The sequence below is a fragment of the Schistocerca nitens genome, chromosome 8 (assembly GCF_023898315.1).
Source record: "Schistocerca nitens isolate TAMUIC-IGC-003100 chromosome 8, iqSchNite1.1, whole genome shotgun sequence".
Taxonomy (NCBI): Eukaryota; Metazoa; Arthropoda; class Insecta; order Orthoptera; family Acrididae; genus Schistocerca; species Schistocerca nitens.
This window is the reverse complement of record NC_064621.1, coordinates 47727063-47743624: the sequence shown is the minus strand read 5'-3', so window position 1 is coordinate 47743624 and position 16562 is coordinate 47727063. Positions and strand designations below refer to the sequence as shown.

At 39.7% G+C, this 16562-nt stretch overlaps 1 protein-coding gene across 1 annotated transcript in view; it reads right to left on the bottom strand.

The window, feature by feature from the left end:
• Positions 1 to 16562, bottom strand: part of LOC126199146 (ras-specific guanine nucleotide-releasing factor 2-like) — a 1534440-nt gene that overhangs the window by 474024 nt on the left and 1043854 nt on the right. The window lies entirely within an intron of this gene.

The window sequence follows — 16562 nt, the reverse complement described above, 5'->3', positions numbered from 1 at the left end:
AGTTCTACCAACACCAGCAGAACAACAACAATAATTACACGAATCAAGCAAGACAATATAGAACGAATTCACCACAACAACCGATAATCACTGAAGTAGCTGAAGAGACAAATAGCAATCGGACCAACAATCAGTCAAACTAAACATGACCGCATCGTGCCCCGGAGGAGCGGTCAGGGGATCTGTTAGGGGCGAAACAGTAAAATTACAATTGTTAAGATATAATGATGGTGAGCTGTTGACTGAAGAATTAACAAAGGATTTAATAACATGTCATAATGACAGATTGAGTGTTCCGGTATCGGAAGTATTTGTTGAAATAGAGGAAGTTCCAACGAATGTGATATTAGACACCGCCGCTTCCGCCAATGTCATCTCAGGCGCTCTTTTTAGGAGAATTATTAGGAAGAAGAAGGTACCAATTTTGCCGGTACAGAACTACAAAATCATCGGAGCTGTTGGAGCACGCTCTCCCAATGTCAAAATACAAACACAATTAGAGTTGAAAATGGGAAATGTAGCAATAAAATGCACGTTCCTTGTAGTGGAGAAGTTATTAGTGGACTGTATTCTTGGTATTGGGAGTATGTAGGAGTACGATTGTCAGATTGATTTTTTGGAAGGAATAGTTAAATTTAGATTAAATGGAGAAGAGATAGCACTGGATTTAAATAGAAAGGAGACGGTGCATGAAAAATATTGTCACGGTGATATAATTCAATTAATTGACTTTACAAACGGTCATTGAAAGGAGCTTTCAAAGGATTTGATACAACAGGAGGACTTTAACCAAACAACAATGATAAATGCTAGAGAATCAAATCAGCTTACCGGAGAACAAAGGCAGCAGCTTCATTATTTGTTAGAGGCATATGAAGAGATTTTTGATGAGAAACCAGGAATTATTAAAGGGTATATTTGTCACCTACAAGTGAAGCCACATCAGACTTACTGTTACATGCAGTATCCGATCCCCTGGCGTTTAAAACAATCTGTTCAAAGGGAGATAAATAGAATGTTAGAAGGAACTTGATTGAGCCATCAACTAGTCCATATTGTTCTCCGCTCTTAGTCATGTTTAGCCAGAGTGAAAAGAACTTCTGGATATACCATCTGCCAAAGTATGAAGACCAGAATTTTAAATGGGAGGAAAAGATTCGATTCACACTTGCCAATTTAACTAAAAAGGCAATACAATGGAAATTGACATATGATAAACGGATTCACCGGATTCAGACATTTCATCTTGGAGAAAAAGTTTTATTGAGGCAGCACACCCATTCCTCGAAAATGATGAAGAACATAAAGAAATGGAATCTTGAGCACTTGCCCGCGAAAGGCAAAGGTCCCGAGTTCGAGTCTCAGTTGGGCACACAGTTTTAATCTGCCAGGAAGTTTCAAATGGAATCTTATTTATACCGGACCATATGTTATTGTAAATATACCAAATCTGGATCATACTTGTTGGCATATCCCGAATCGAAAAGAATAAAGGGATTATTCCCGCATAACAATATTAAGAGATTTTTTGAAGGAGCATAGATCTGTGATACCAAATATGGAGAAGAATTAAGAGTGGAATTTGACTATGAGTCGAATGCGTATATAAACATCAAGATGTTTATGTTGTTTAGAGGTTAAGAGACAGTGAGATTACTCCTGTGATACGTTAAGAGACAGTGAGATTACTCCTGTGATAGGTTAAGAGACAGTGAGATTACTCCTGTGCTAGTTTAGCACAAAATTTTAAGATAGGTAGAAGAAATTGTTAAATACTAGTGTTTTTAAGTGTGGACTATGAGCAGAAGCCATAGTGATATACAATGAAAGTGCATCTACATTTCCTCAAGACACAGCACTTATGTGAGAATTGCGTGTGAAACTTGAACAGTGCGGCATATGTAGGTAAATACGCTGTGTGTATGATGTGCACTGTTCGCAGGAGAAAACAAATGAACTGTGAAATGGAGCAACAGTCGATAATGTCACTGCTGCAAACAATTGAAGAAACTCTCTGGTCGCGCGAGAGAAAATTATTATAATTTTTAGATTTTTCATTGTGCCTTCTCTACCAGGAGAATTAATTTAAGAATTTTAGTTAACATTTTAAGAATAGCAGTTTGTGTGTTTCATATTATGGACATAATTGTTGAAATATATTTCCATAAATGTTCATGAGAGGATGAAGAAGATTTTGTGAGTGGATGATTTGTTAAATGAACATACGTCATCATTAATGATATTTATTTACAGGTGGCTCTATAAATCAATTAATTATAAGAATAATGAAAATTTTTCAGAGAATTTTTTTCTAGAAATTATTCCTTTTGTGGAGTCAGTGTCATATGCCTATGTTTAAAATTTTTCATCAGGTGTAAACTTAAATTTTATCCATAATTTCGTAATTGAAAGCAAACCTCGAACAGATTCAATGCTCTACTTCCACCTGCACTATAACAAAACGAAGATTAGGAAAAAAAAAAGGAGAGGAATACATTCTATATGAGCTACAACAAAATTTAAATGCCCACAGTCTATTTGGCAATATTTTGGACAATCAGCAGTTGTAATTGGTATTGAGGACTACAAAAAAATTCGCAATTGTCAGGACTGATGGATGTTACAGTCTAGTACAGATGGAAGAATATAAGAATCCACTCCGATTTTGAGTCCAACGATGAAATATGGACTTCGTTGCCTTAATCCACTCTCTTCCAGGGATTTATTCAGTCAGAACCTTTTCTTATTCCACTTTAAACCTGTTCCATGTTCACATCCATGACCATCTGTTCTGAGATCATCTTGTTGTTTCTACGGCACCTTACCAGCTTCTGTCCTGTACCATAAGCCATCACCTGTCCTCCGTGCCGTCTCCACCAAATGCTGTACGTCGCCTACCTGCTGTCCGTACCCATTTTTCCTGTTCCATCAACTTCACAACGAGATCGCCGGCTACATCGTCGAAAGAAGAATTTTGAAAAATTTTTTGGAGCAATATTGTAAAATTTTTTTTGGCTATGAGGCACTTTTCCTTCAACCTAATCTATGGAGCTTCTATATATTTCAAAATTACTGGATTTAGGCTTTCCTATCTTCTTTAATACCTGAGCTGGGGTCTATTCTTCCGGGTTTTCCAGGGTTTCCCTGTGAAGGCCAGTTCCCAAATGGGTAGACGTTTTTTGTAATTACACCCATCTACATATTCCCTGGTTATGTACTCGGGATGCGGGTATACCCCGGTACATGTAAAAGCTACAGCTTAGGTATTCTCATAACTTACTGTCTTAACATGATACCCATACTCTCTATAGTAAAATTCTATTAATTCAAATATTCCTCTTTTGAATACACAACCCAACAAATTTTTCCTGTTAGCTCGCAAAGTGTATTATCATTAACTTTGCTCGCTGCGAGGGGCAATTGTAATATCTCTTTATATTCGATGAATTATTCTGATACAATTCTACCCTTGAATGACGTTTACAAATTTTCTATCTTCATACTCGCAGAAACCATGCGCAAAATAGTTTCATGCAATAGCTATGCCATAAGCGCATAATTATTCTTTGTAGTACTCTCTCTGGTAGTTGTTAGAAAAAAAGCTTCCGAGATTGTCTTTGTGCCAAGTAGCCTGAGCTTGGTTGGAATAACTGTAATCTGATTATTGGGATTTGTGACAGAAGATAACTGATACGAAGTGTACGATTAAAAGGGAAATATATATATATACTGCTCCTTCATACAAAAGGTGGTTAAACTTCATCAAAGCCAAATATCTGCTTGATCTGAGGTTTCCTGACTGATTATACAATGCTCCCAAAAATTATGAGGCATTTTATTTGTACAGATTAGCAGACTGCCGCAAAGCACAAGCCTCCAGAGAAGAAGAATCATCACCTGATTTCATTCTAACAAGTAAAATTTCTGAATCATTTTAAGTGAATGAGCTATGACTGTGTTTCATATTATGAATGACTGATTGCTCGAATGAATTGAGAGCTACATAATCATGTAGATAGGAGGAGAAATTACAGATGGATGTCCTGATTGAAGACATGATGTCAGGCTGTACCGCTTATATGGAGCAACAGGCACCTTCACCTCAACGCTTTTCTGACTGGCCATGCCAAGTGGTCCATGGAAATGCATCCAGATTGATGTTGCTGGACCTTTCTGGAACACACAATGGCTTCTTGTAGTGGATGCCTTCAGCTGTTTTCTCTTTATTGTTCCCATGAAGTCTACAATGTCATACGGTATTATCAGAACATTTACCTCAATTTTTTGTATTTTCCATTGAGGGCTATCCAGAAGTGTTAGTGTTTGATAATGGATTGTAGTTTACCTCACAGGAATTTGAACAATTTTGCATGGACAACGCAACTGAACATGTGACCACAGTGCTACTCTATCCCCAATCAAATGGTGAAGCTGAACGTTTCGTGTGAACATTCAATCTGCAGATGATTACAGTCGATGAAACTCATTCATGGGAGCATTCCTTGCAACTCTTCCTGTTCACCTGCCATGCGATGCCTTCAGGTGGACCTTCCACATCCGAACTCCTGCACGACCACTGGCATTCTGCTTCATCTGCTGCACAAACAAGCAAGGAGTAAAAGTCAGTACAAAGATTCTCATTTTCAGATCCAGGATGCAATACTCTTCAGGACCTTCTGGCCCAGACAGCAATGGCAACAGGGCAATGTTTCACATATCCACAGACACAACATGTTCTTAGTTTCTTCCCCTACATGGCTGCTACTCAAAAGATACCAGAACCAGCTTTGCACTCTTAGACTTTGTGATCCTGTCACTGCGTTTCATTTTACAGATTCAGCATACATCCAAAATAGTGCCTGTCTGCCACAGACCAGATGGCATCTCAGCCAGAGGCATTTCTCATGGAGGTGGACACGCCCTAATCCCCGATGCCATTATCACAGCATCCAATGTCACTGTGGGCAATGCCTGTGGACCCTGCTGCCTTCCTCTCCAAGGGGAGGTCCTCCAACATTTATGACTCTGGCCTTGGATGTAGGTGTGTGTCCTCCCTGCAGTTTGCCAGGCATAGGCAGTTCAAGTCAACTCCACTACCTTCTACTTGTATGTTTCGCACTGTACCATCTGCTTCTAGTGAGTCCATGTGAGACCTTCTTCAGTGAATATCCTAGTGGGACAGAAATGTTTACTGTCCTCCTTATGTTCTGGTATAGTAGTTGAACTTCAGGATCTGCTGTCTGAGGCAATTTGAACAAAGTTGAGTATTCATCAATAAATGTGTATGTTCTTGTCACTAATCATTGTCAGTGTTTCAGAGTTCTCCTAATTCTCCTCTTATAGTGTTTCCCTCAGTGCACTATAAATAGTTGAGGGTGGCAACAAGTGACATCTGCTTTGGTGGTTGTATCAATAATACAATACAACACCATGCATACCTTCAAACCCAAATCGGAATGTCAGTGTCTGCCTATTACGGCGACGGTACACTATCGAGTTTTCTGGCTACATACTGGGGATGCCAGTCAATGGGTGCACTACAGCAGAACATTTGCATCACTGACAACATCAGGATGTCCTGGACTTTTTTGCATTCAGAGTTGTATGCCACAATCCATTATGACCAGCAAGGTTTCCTCTCAGGGCTGCCATTTGGGCCGGTCCTTTGGCCAGCAGCAGGGGTGGCTGCCGAGTGTCGTGCTGAGTCACAATGGTCAGCAGTTATATGAAGTGGGTGCCAGCAGGGAACAGCTGACCCATGCAAATCAGCTGCATCTGCACCCTGTTGCAACACCATCACTACGGTCTTCCGGCCTGTCGGTCAGCAAGGCCAATCACAATGTCATTCCAGGTGCAAGCTACTGCTTGCAGCAGCACGCTTCGCTGTTGTCATCCCCTACACTGTTCTCCCATTGCTTGCAATATAAAGTCCCTGTAGGCCTTGCACCTGCCAGTGTGAGGCCCACCGATTTTGAGCTGCAGTTCTCGTTCTGCTCCTCCTCTTCCTCCTCCTCCTCTTTCTCCTCCTCTGCCTCCTCCCCCACACCGCCAATGGAGGTGGCCTTGCCTCCACTGCTGGCAGTGAACAGCCTCCCTCCCTCCACCTCCCCTCACCCTAGCACCTGTGCCCTTTTGCCCTTCTGCCAGAGATGGCGGCGTCAGCATCTACTCCTTCAGTGATCAGTCCGCTGTCATGTTGTCTGGGGGTCTCTGGTTTTGCACCTGAGATTGTGGCCTGGGCCCGGCCATTTTTGGCCCTAGGTGGTGTTGTCAGAGTGGAGGGATTTAGTTTCTGTGTTAACAAAGTTTGTAAGAGAGACAGATGAGCTGACATGGGTAATGCAGTGGACTAGTGTGGAAACCTGCCACAGATAGTGCATATGTCGAGTGGTAAGGGAGACCCACTGACGGAGGTGTTTATCTGTTGGCAGCAGTAGGCCACGTGGTAAAGTAATTACATCAAGTTTGTCTACCACAGCCCTCGCCTCACACTATGTTCCAAGTTGTCACTGCAAAGTAGTCAGTCGACAGCTGCCTCCGCAAGCTGCATGCCCAGTTTATTCCCATTCACATCTCTGTGAGGTATCGCACTTTCTGCTCCCTATAGAGTGACTAGCACAGTTTTCATCCCGTGTTCTGTTCCCCAATTATCATCAAGCCACCATACATCGTGAAGTACCTGCATTGACAGTGTAATGTAAAAGTGTTGTCACATGTATACAGATACTAAACTTGCATTATACTATTGCTTTGGATCAACTATCCTCAGAATTTGGTAAATTTATTGTTGTTATTATTATTACTGTTATTCTAGCTTTGTGGCCAGATGCCTTTCCTACTGCCTTAATCAAAGAAAAAAGCTGTGTATTGTAATGTCCCCACAGCAAATACCCTCTACCACGCACCAATTAATCATTTTCAATCAAACCATCCACATTCATTCACTTTGGAAAAGTTATCTGATCTGATTTTCTCGTAATATAGGCAGTGACAGCTTGTCGACGCCAAAGTATTTTCTAGTGCATTTCTTCTTTGAAATAACAGAGATGCATATATGCATCTCCATGGTTGTCAGAGGGGAACTAGGACAGCTTCTGGAGTATCTGTGGATGGATTGACGTGTTTCTGAGAGATACATATTCTGCTTTTCTTCTCGCTAAAGCGAGCCAATTATCATTTGTGCCGCTAGCGGTTTGTTTTGAAGAGAAAGAGATTGTAAAAGGAAAATAATTAAGGCGTGGAATCACTGGAGATCTGGACATGTAATGGAAATGGATTTAATACACGATTTCCTCCACAAATAAGTTTTGTGACTCTTTTGTTCTGGAGTGAATGAACGAATGAGTTTTTTCTGAATCATTTGTTGATCACATTGGCCCTGTAATTAGTGGGGAAGTTTCAGCTGTGTCAAAGAGAGACTGAGTCTGTGCTAAATCATCCAAAAAGGCTTCGTACACATCTGGAATTCGCAATCTTTCATAAAAGGAACAAATTGTCCAAACGATTGATTCTCCCGACTGACTACAGTGTTTAACAGTAATAATAAATGTAAAGATCTCTTACAGCAAGCCAGCCGCTGATTACCAAGACGAAGGACTCCACCAAAGATTCTATTTGGCTGATTCCTTTTATCACTATACCACGTAATGAAATATTACATTAAAAACTGTACATAGATAAAGGAGAGAAAGAGAGAGAGCAAATGAAAATAGAGACAATACTAATAATCCTCCATTAGTCTAATTTTTCGCCTGTCTTATCACGGACCAGCCAAGAACTGGGAGGGCCTTACTTTACTGTATAGACTTATGTGTGAAGGTGAAGGGATCTTACAGACAAAAGATACACGTCTATACAGACAAGAGATAGCGGCTAGCTGCATTGATCGTCTATTCTTAGATTGAAGAGACAGCAACTTATTATCCGAACATTAAGATGTTAAAATGGCCAATCCATGACAGGACACGTTTTTGGACATTGCTAAAATAATTTTATTCTCTGTTTCATGTCAACTACAACGAGCTAACCTGACTCTTGGAAAAGAGAGGAAAGACTCGCAGGTGATATAGTAGGATCCACATATAAAGGCGAAAGACAGCACGCTGGCTGCAGAGAAAAGGCCAGATCTATATTTTTATTATTAAAGCTTGCTAGTACAGTTGAAGTATACGCTTTTTTATTTAGTGTTATTCGATATCTGAACATTGATTATTTGTGTTCATGTTAGATATAGGAAGTGTTTTGATTGACCTGTCCCAGTTGCATTTATCTGTATGTGTACATTAAGAAATTAGACACAGAAGTACTCTCGTGTGAAGGAAGTTACATTTAGTGACAGTAGAACATTTATATGGTTTTAACTAGGGCAATGTTTAGGATGAGTCAAGCAGAGAAAAGCAGCACGTATCAGCCTTCAGCTGTTAGCACTGATAATAACGATGCAGTAAGAAGTGTTGTACGACCGATGGCTACAGACAGCGCAACAGAACGCCCTGTAGACACGGCTGCGGGTGTAACAGCGAGTACACAGCAGGGATTAGATCCATTGGTAATTATCATGAGACAGATGCAGATGATAACCGAGAGCATGAATACTTTGAAAACCGACATTAATGCGAAATTTGCCTCAGTTACTGAAGGGCAGGAAAATCTGAAAACCGATATTAAAGCACAATTAGTGACAGTCACTCAAACTCAAGAAGAGATGAAATTAGTCCAGACTGAGATTAAGCAGCAGTTACAAGACAGTTTTTCCGAATTAGAGCAGCGGATAGAGGCGAAGACCAAGGAACTCAAAGATCAGGCCAAAGAGATGGAATGACAATTAACTGCACAAATAGAATGGGTGAAAGCACAATGTGAGGAATCTACTCAGCGCGTACATGTCGAAATGAAGGAGTATGTGGCTATTAAGATAGATACCGTATGGGAACAAGTGGAAACGGTTCCGCAATTAGTATAAAAGCAAGACGCCATGGCATGTGCAATTGTGCAACTGCCTGAATTGGCACGTACACAGACTAACATAAAGGAAAGCGTTCAACATCTGACAGAGCGTCAAGACGTTATAGACCACCAAATTAACGTATTAATTGGTAAATTATCCGAAAACACATTAGAAAACGAAAGGCTAATGTGTGAAAACGTTGAGCAAAATGTTAAGGCAGCATTCCAGAATTTATCTGGCAAACAGGAAGAGAATTTGTCTGCGAAAGGACATGAGGAGGTGCTGATTTTGAGCATTGGAAACAAACGATAGAACAGTCGATGTGCGCTTCACAACAAAGTTCAGAACAAATGAATACAGGGCAGCAGCAGAAGTTGGCAACAACTATAAAGCCAGTTACTGCCCATTCGCACACAATACCAACTTGTGCAAGTAATTCAAACATTAAATTGCCAAAAGCTGGTTGTTCGCGTCAATTCTTATCTACCGGAGATTACAAAAGCTTTGCCATGCCGAAGAAAAAATGATAAAGCATCAGCAATTCCAGACTTTTAACCCTGACAAAAGGGGGGTCCATCCAATTGTTTTTATTCGAAGTTTCAGAGGAGTGCTACCCAGAAATTAGTCGGAGTGGCAGAAGATCAGTTTTGTTACAGGATATATACGAGGTTCGGGGGCGATCTGGGCCTCGGACATGACTTCTGTTTGCCCGACATATGACGATTTTGAGAAGGCGTTTTTAGCAAAGTTCTGGTCAGAAGGGGTACAGGAACCCCTAAGGCAGGAGGTGCTCTACACAGAGCCTTTCTCCTTTTCGAAAGGAAGCCTTAGAAGGTATTTCAAACAATATATAAATAAAACGAGATACTGGGGCAGACCTATGCCCTTGCCAGACATAATAAACATACTTAAGGCAAGACTACCAACTAGCATCCGGAATCAATTGATTTACGGCAACGACAAAGACTTGGAGTCGTTCCTCATGACGTCAGACCATATAGATATTATCGAAGAGAACAACCAGAAAGCCTGTAATAACAGATTTTAATATAGGGCGATAGAGCCTCCGCCAAACGGTAGGCAAGGTGGAAGTATGGGTTATACCAATGGCGATCAATCGACACTTAGAAGGAATGAACAGAAATCGCTAAATAATGGAGGAACCCCTCAAAATCTCAATAGTAATCCCAGCAATGGTCTTGCGAGGGGCTATTCAAGGAATAACAGGAACGGGAAAAGACAAAACCCCTTGTGGGGGAACGAAAGAAATTTCAGACCCCAAGCCTGGAATAATAACAATAATAAAAATTGGAATCAACCGGGAGGAATGAATTCAAATAGCCAACATCAGTGGGGACGGACATCTATGAATCAAGAGGTATTTACCGAAGTGACACATGATGGCAACCAGCAGACAAATCAAAATCCAACAAACTCATAAGGACCCACTCGTGACCCGGAGGAGTGGTCAACAATTGGTTGAGGGGCAACAGGATATGTGTACTCATGCTAACGTATAATGATGGAAGATTACTGGCAGATGAACTGACCGAGGACTTAGAACCACAAGATGAGGATAAGGAACAGGTGGCAGTAGCCGAAGTGCAAGTCATTATGGAGACCGTACCTATAGTGGTGGTTTTAGACACAGCTGCAACCATAATGTTATTTCGGAGGCATTATTCAACAGGATCAGAAATATAAGACGAGTACCAGTTTTTCCAGTTCAAAATTGCAGAATAATGGGCGCTTTCTATCCTGTTCCCTGGAGGTTAAAGGCTCAAGTTCAAAAGGAAGTAGATCGCATGTTGAAATGGGGTTTGATCGAACCCTCTACAAGTCGATACTGCTCCCCATTGTTAGTCGTGCCAAAACCAAATGGGGCTGTTAGACTGGTACTCGATGCCAGAGAAATAAATAAAATCATATTCCAGTGAGGACACATCCGGAAAACATAGACGACCTTATACAACGGTTCCAGGATGTCAAATATTTGACGAGCATTGATTTGCAAAGCTCTTATTGGCAAGTCAAGCTGGATGAGTCACCAAGGAAGTATACGGCTTTCATTTATTCCAGAAGAAGTTACCAATTCACCGTAGTTCCTTTCGGACTCAACATTAGTGCTGGAATCTTTATAGCAGCTCTAGATTATGCACTAGGCCAGGAACCCAGAAGCAGGATAACAGTGTTTGTTGATGATTTGCTTATTGCATCGAAAACTTGGGAGGAGCATATTACCTTACTGAACCGAGTGTTGGACATGTTCAAAACCACGGGAATAACTGCTAACCTACAGAAATCCCATTTTGCAGTAAACAGAATCAAGTTCCTGGGGCATATAATTGATGCAAAGGGAATTTTACCAACCAAGGAGAAGCTAATTGCAATTAGTAAGTTTACAATGCCCAGGAATAGGAGGCAATTAAAAGGATTTATGGGCTTGCCTCATTTTTTAGAAGATTCATAACAAATCAGGTGATGAATGCAGCAGCTCTAAATAGTCTGTTGAAGAAGGATGTGCCCTGGCTCTGGTCATTAGAGTGTCAAGAAGCATTCGAAGAGATAAAGAAGCAGTTAGTAAATGCACTGCTTTTGTACCATGTGGGTCTTGGAGCATGCCTTTTCCAAGTACGCAAAATAAATGGACAACTCACCTTCTGTCCTATTGCGTTTGCTAGTCATGTTTTGTCCAACTGTGAATGAACTTACACAACGACAGAATTAGAGGCTCTTGAGGTCATCTAGGGATTTAAAAAATTTCATTATTATCTATATGGGTCGAAGACTGTTGAATATTGTGATCATCAATCATTAACATTTTTACAAATGTGTAAACTGTTACACCCCAGACTGGCTAGATGGACTCTCACTCTGCAACAATACCAATTTAAGATCGTGCATGTATCAGGACAGCAAAACATTATTGCTGACGCTCTATCAAGGTCACCACAGGGTTTGACTAAAGAAATTTAAGTAAATAATAACTCAGAATTCCCTGTATTGCTGCTGCAGGAAAATCCATATAAGACGTACTACGTCAATTTGTGTGCACATATGGCACAGTTACAGAAAAGAGATGCTCAATGGGGAAGTGTCATTCAAAGGTTACAACAGCAACCTTCGGATCAGATGGCAAATTATTACAAGCTGGCAAATGGCGCATTATTTTTCCGCTGTGGAAGGCCAAACAAAGTCCCTTGGTGTGTATGTATACCTGAGGCACAAATAGAGAAACTCGTATGGTTCACCCATATAACCTGGGGACATCTTGATGCAACAAAATGTGCAGACAAGATAAGTGTGTACTGTTGTTTTCCCAACATAAAGTGCAGAGTGCATGAGGTCTTGAAGAAATGCATAATCTGTCAATAAGCAAAGCCGGGTTCAAAAGGGAGTAAGCACCCATTATGCTCTATATTAGTCCGAGAACCAAAAGAATTAATTTCGTGCAATCTGTGTGGACTGTTACCTACTTCAAGAGGAGGTGTTAGATATTTGTTGGCATTTATTGATGTGCGTACGAAATATGTAAAGCTATACCCGATAAAGGCGGCTACAGCCAAAGTAATTGTAATAAGATTGACAAGAGATTATCTTCCACATGTTGGTATACCTAAGGCGATAATAAGAGAAAATGCTAAGATATTCACGGGACTCCGATGGAAACAGGCTTTGTCTCAAGTCGGTGTGAAACACATACTAACAGCATTTTACCACCCACAAGGCAATTTGGTTGAGAGAATTTTTAGAGAGTTCAATCACTTTATGAGGACCTATTGCCATAATAAGCGGACTGTGTGGGCAAATGATGTGGAAGAATTTGAGCAGACATACAACAACATGCCCCACTCCTCCACTGGTTATACACCTCATGAATTGATGTTCGGGGAAAAAGAAGAAAACTTCTGGACTGAACATATGCCCAAAACTCAGGAAACTGAGAAGCCTTGGGAAGAAAAAATAAGACAAGCCATCATAAATATGATGCAAAAGGCTGATCAGAGAAAACAACAATATGACAAATTAATCAAGAGGGTACAGGCGTACCATGTCGGAGAGAAGGTACTAGTCAAAAGACATACCAAATCATCCTTAATAAAGAAGAGTATAAAGAAATGGGAGTTATTATATACTGGACCATACATCATTCTACAAATTCCGAACCCTGGGGCTTATCTGTTAGCATGCCCGGGATCTAACAAAATTAAAAGGCTATTTTCCCATAATGACTTGAAAAAATTTAATCAAGATTAGAAGATAGGGATGAGTGGTGTTGTGAGTGACAGAGATGAACGCTCATAAAAACATAACAATAAACTGAGTGTGTTTACTGTTAGAAAACTTTAAACTGAAATAATTAATCAGTAACACAGATTGTAGAAATAGTGAATAACTATAACTATCGAGTGCTGTAAAGAAGATAGTGAGATAGTCTTCACCTGTGTTTGAGTAAACATAGAACTTTAGCATTGCTAATGTCATCAAGAATTATAAAGGATTTGAATGACCTTCAAGAAGAAAGAAATATTTCCCGAAAATGACGCTGCATAATCAAAAGAGTTTCCCAGTGAATGTTCATATATAATTTCAAGTGCACGCTTAGATGTGTAAACGTGTGAAGTGATGCGTTTAGGCAGTGAATCATGAGTGACAGTTAACACCGCAAAGATAATTTTCCGCACAAAACAATTGACATTGGCGCGAGAGTTAGAATCGATATAGACGACACAGATATGCTTTGTAAGAGACTCGCATGAAACGCGAGGGGAAACGGATTGATGCTCAACTTCAAAAAAGTGTCATAATTAGAGGTTAATAGTTCTTGATTTATTGTTGAATGTCAAAAGAAGTTAATATTCATAGAATTAGTAGTTATTTAATGGGTCTTGTTTACTTTGGAATTTTGTTTGAAAATCTATTTCCGTATATGTGCATGTATGAATGCCGGATGAATCAGAGAATAAATGAAAGAAGTGAATCCACATTCCTCACTACTAATAACTTTTACATTACAGCAATCAAGTGGAGAAATATATGTATTTAGGATAAAATTTTATGAGTATAGATAAATGATATGACTTTTCAAGGAAATGATGGATTATGTCTTTGTATAAAATGAACCACACTTTCCATTATTCGATGATTTGAATCCAAAATCTACTGCACGTTGCATGAATCCTTTAAATTACGAAGAGTAAATCATTGACATAAAATGTGTCAGAATTTTTGGACTTATAAGCACAAGTGGTGATTAAGTGATGTGCGAAGTCCAAAAGAAAATTCAAACTAGAGTAAATATTATGATGTTTTCGGTAACAGCATTAGTCAATTGATAAATGGAAAACTTAAGTCAATGGCTAAATTCCTTGCAGTACATCATAAGAAAAAGGATGCATAAGGCCATAGGGATTTTGTTTTCAAAAAGGAGAATCTTGGATGGTGCAACCTAACCAGTTCTTTTACAGGAAGAGTTTCCCTTTCGGTCATTGCTAATTCTTTTAGAATGAATGTTGCATGTAAAATCTGGTATCTCTGTCCCTTCTACTCTTCCCATTGTGGGTCTCATAGGAGACCGACTACAAATTAGGACGTCGGGGACATGCAAGATCCGGGGGAGTTTCAGCACCGCAAGATGTTGTCCTGGGGGGGCAAAAAAAAAAAAAAAAAAAAAAAAAAACCCTTGAGTTATTGATTGTAAATTTTTTTTAGCTAGAGGCACAAATCACTCTTCTCCAAATCGTTATATAAATCTATCCCTATCTTTCCTTTAGAGATCAATTTAAAAATTATTTTTTTCTCTTCTGTAGGCTTTCCTATCTTCTATGTAGCGTAGGCTGGGGGTCTAGACTTAAGAGGTTTTCCAAGGTTTCCCTGCTTAAGAAAGTTCCCAAATGGGTAGACCCTGATAATAGTTTCATGAAAGATCATCTTCCTTGGTTGTGCACAGCAGACATAACACCTTGATGCACGTAAAAGCAATACAGCCGTGGTACCTGTCTCTTCATTTCTTCTGTTTTCAATGTTTCTTTTCTTCGTCTGTCTTATACATATATATATATATTTTTTTTTTTTTTTTTTTCAATCGGAGGACTGACACTCATCACTTCCGGGTTACCCACACTAATAGACAGCTCGTGAAGTGTGTTCGGTAAATCAAAATTAGGCTCACAAACTCCGCTCGCTGCGAGGGACATTGTAATGTCCCCACAGCAAATACCCTCTACCATGCACCAATTAATCATTTTCAATCAAACCATCCACATTCATTCACTTTGGAAAAGTTATCTGATCTGATTTTCTCATAATATAGGTGGCGACAGCTTGTTGACACCAAAGTATTTTCTAGTGCATTTCTTCTTTGAAATAACAGAGATGCATATATGCATTCTCCATGGTTGTTAGTCGGGAACTAGGACAGTTTCTGGAGTATCTGTTGAGGAATTGACATGTTTCTGAGAGATACATATTCTGCTTTTCATCTCACTAAAGCGAGCCAATTAACATTTGTGCCACTAGCAGTTTGTTTTGAAGAGAAAGAGATTGTAAAAGGAAAATAATTAAGGTGTGGAATCACTGGAGATCTGGACATGTAAAGGAGATGGATTTAATACACAATTTCCTCCACAAATAAGGTTTGTGACTTTTTTGTTCTGGAGTGAATGAACGAATGAGGTTTTTCTGAATCATTTGTTGATCACGTTGGCCCTGTAATTAGTGGGGAAGTTTCAGCTGTGTCAAAGAGAGCCTGCAATCACTGAGTCTGTGTTAAATCATCCAAAAAGGCTTCGTTCACATCTGGAATTTGCAATCTTTGGTAAAAGGAACAAATTGTCCAAACGATTGATTCTCCCGACTGACTGCAGTGTTTAACAGTAATAATAAACGTAAAGATCTCTTACAGCAAGCCAGCCGCTGATTACCAAGATGAAGGACTCCACCAAAGATTTTATTTGGCTGATTCCTTTTATCACTATACCACGTAATGAAATATTATATTAAAAACTGTACATAGATAAAGGAGAGAAAGAGAGAGAGCAAATGAAAATAGAGATAATACTAATAATCCTCCATTAGTCTAATTTTTCGCCTGTCTTATCACGGATCAGCCCAGAACTGGGAGGGCCTTACTGTACTGTATAGACTTATGTGTGAAGGCGAAGGGATCTTAAAGACAACAGATACACGTCTATACAGACAAGACATTACACAGAGATAGCGGCTAGCTGCATTGATCATCAATTCTTAGATTGAAGAGACGGCAACTTATGTTAAAGTATGCCACCTGTTTGTAAACCATATAAACATCACTTGAATTTTAAAATTTTCCCAGTGAATTGACTGTTCAAACAAATTTCGGGCTTGCAGCTGGTCGTCGTTCAATACTTTGCATGATATTTCAACTGGGCACCTGCCAGTCATCTTCAGGTGAGCCGTCGCAGACTGGTCTGCTTCATCTTCATGCTCTACATATTACCTTACCATTTTCTTACATGGTCCTCATCAATATTATATTTTAAAGACATGGTTTATCAAAATCCATACCACATACAAAAACTTTTGCTGCACAGAATTCTATTTACTACTTATGGCTCTTTGTTCATACATTTCTTTC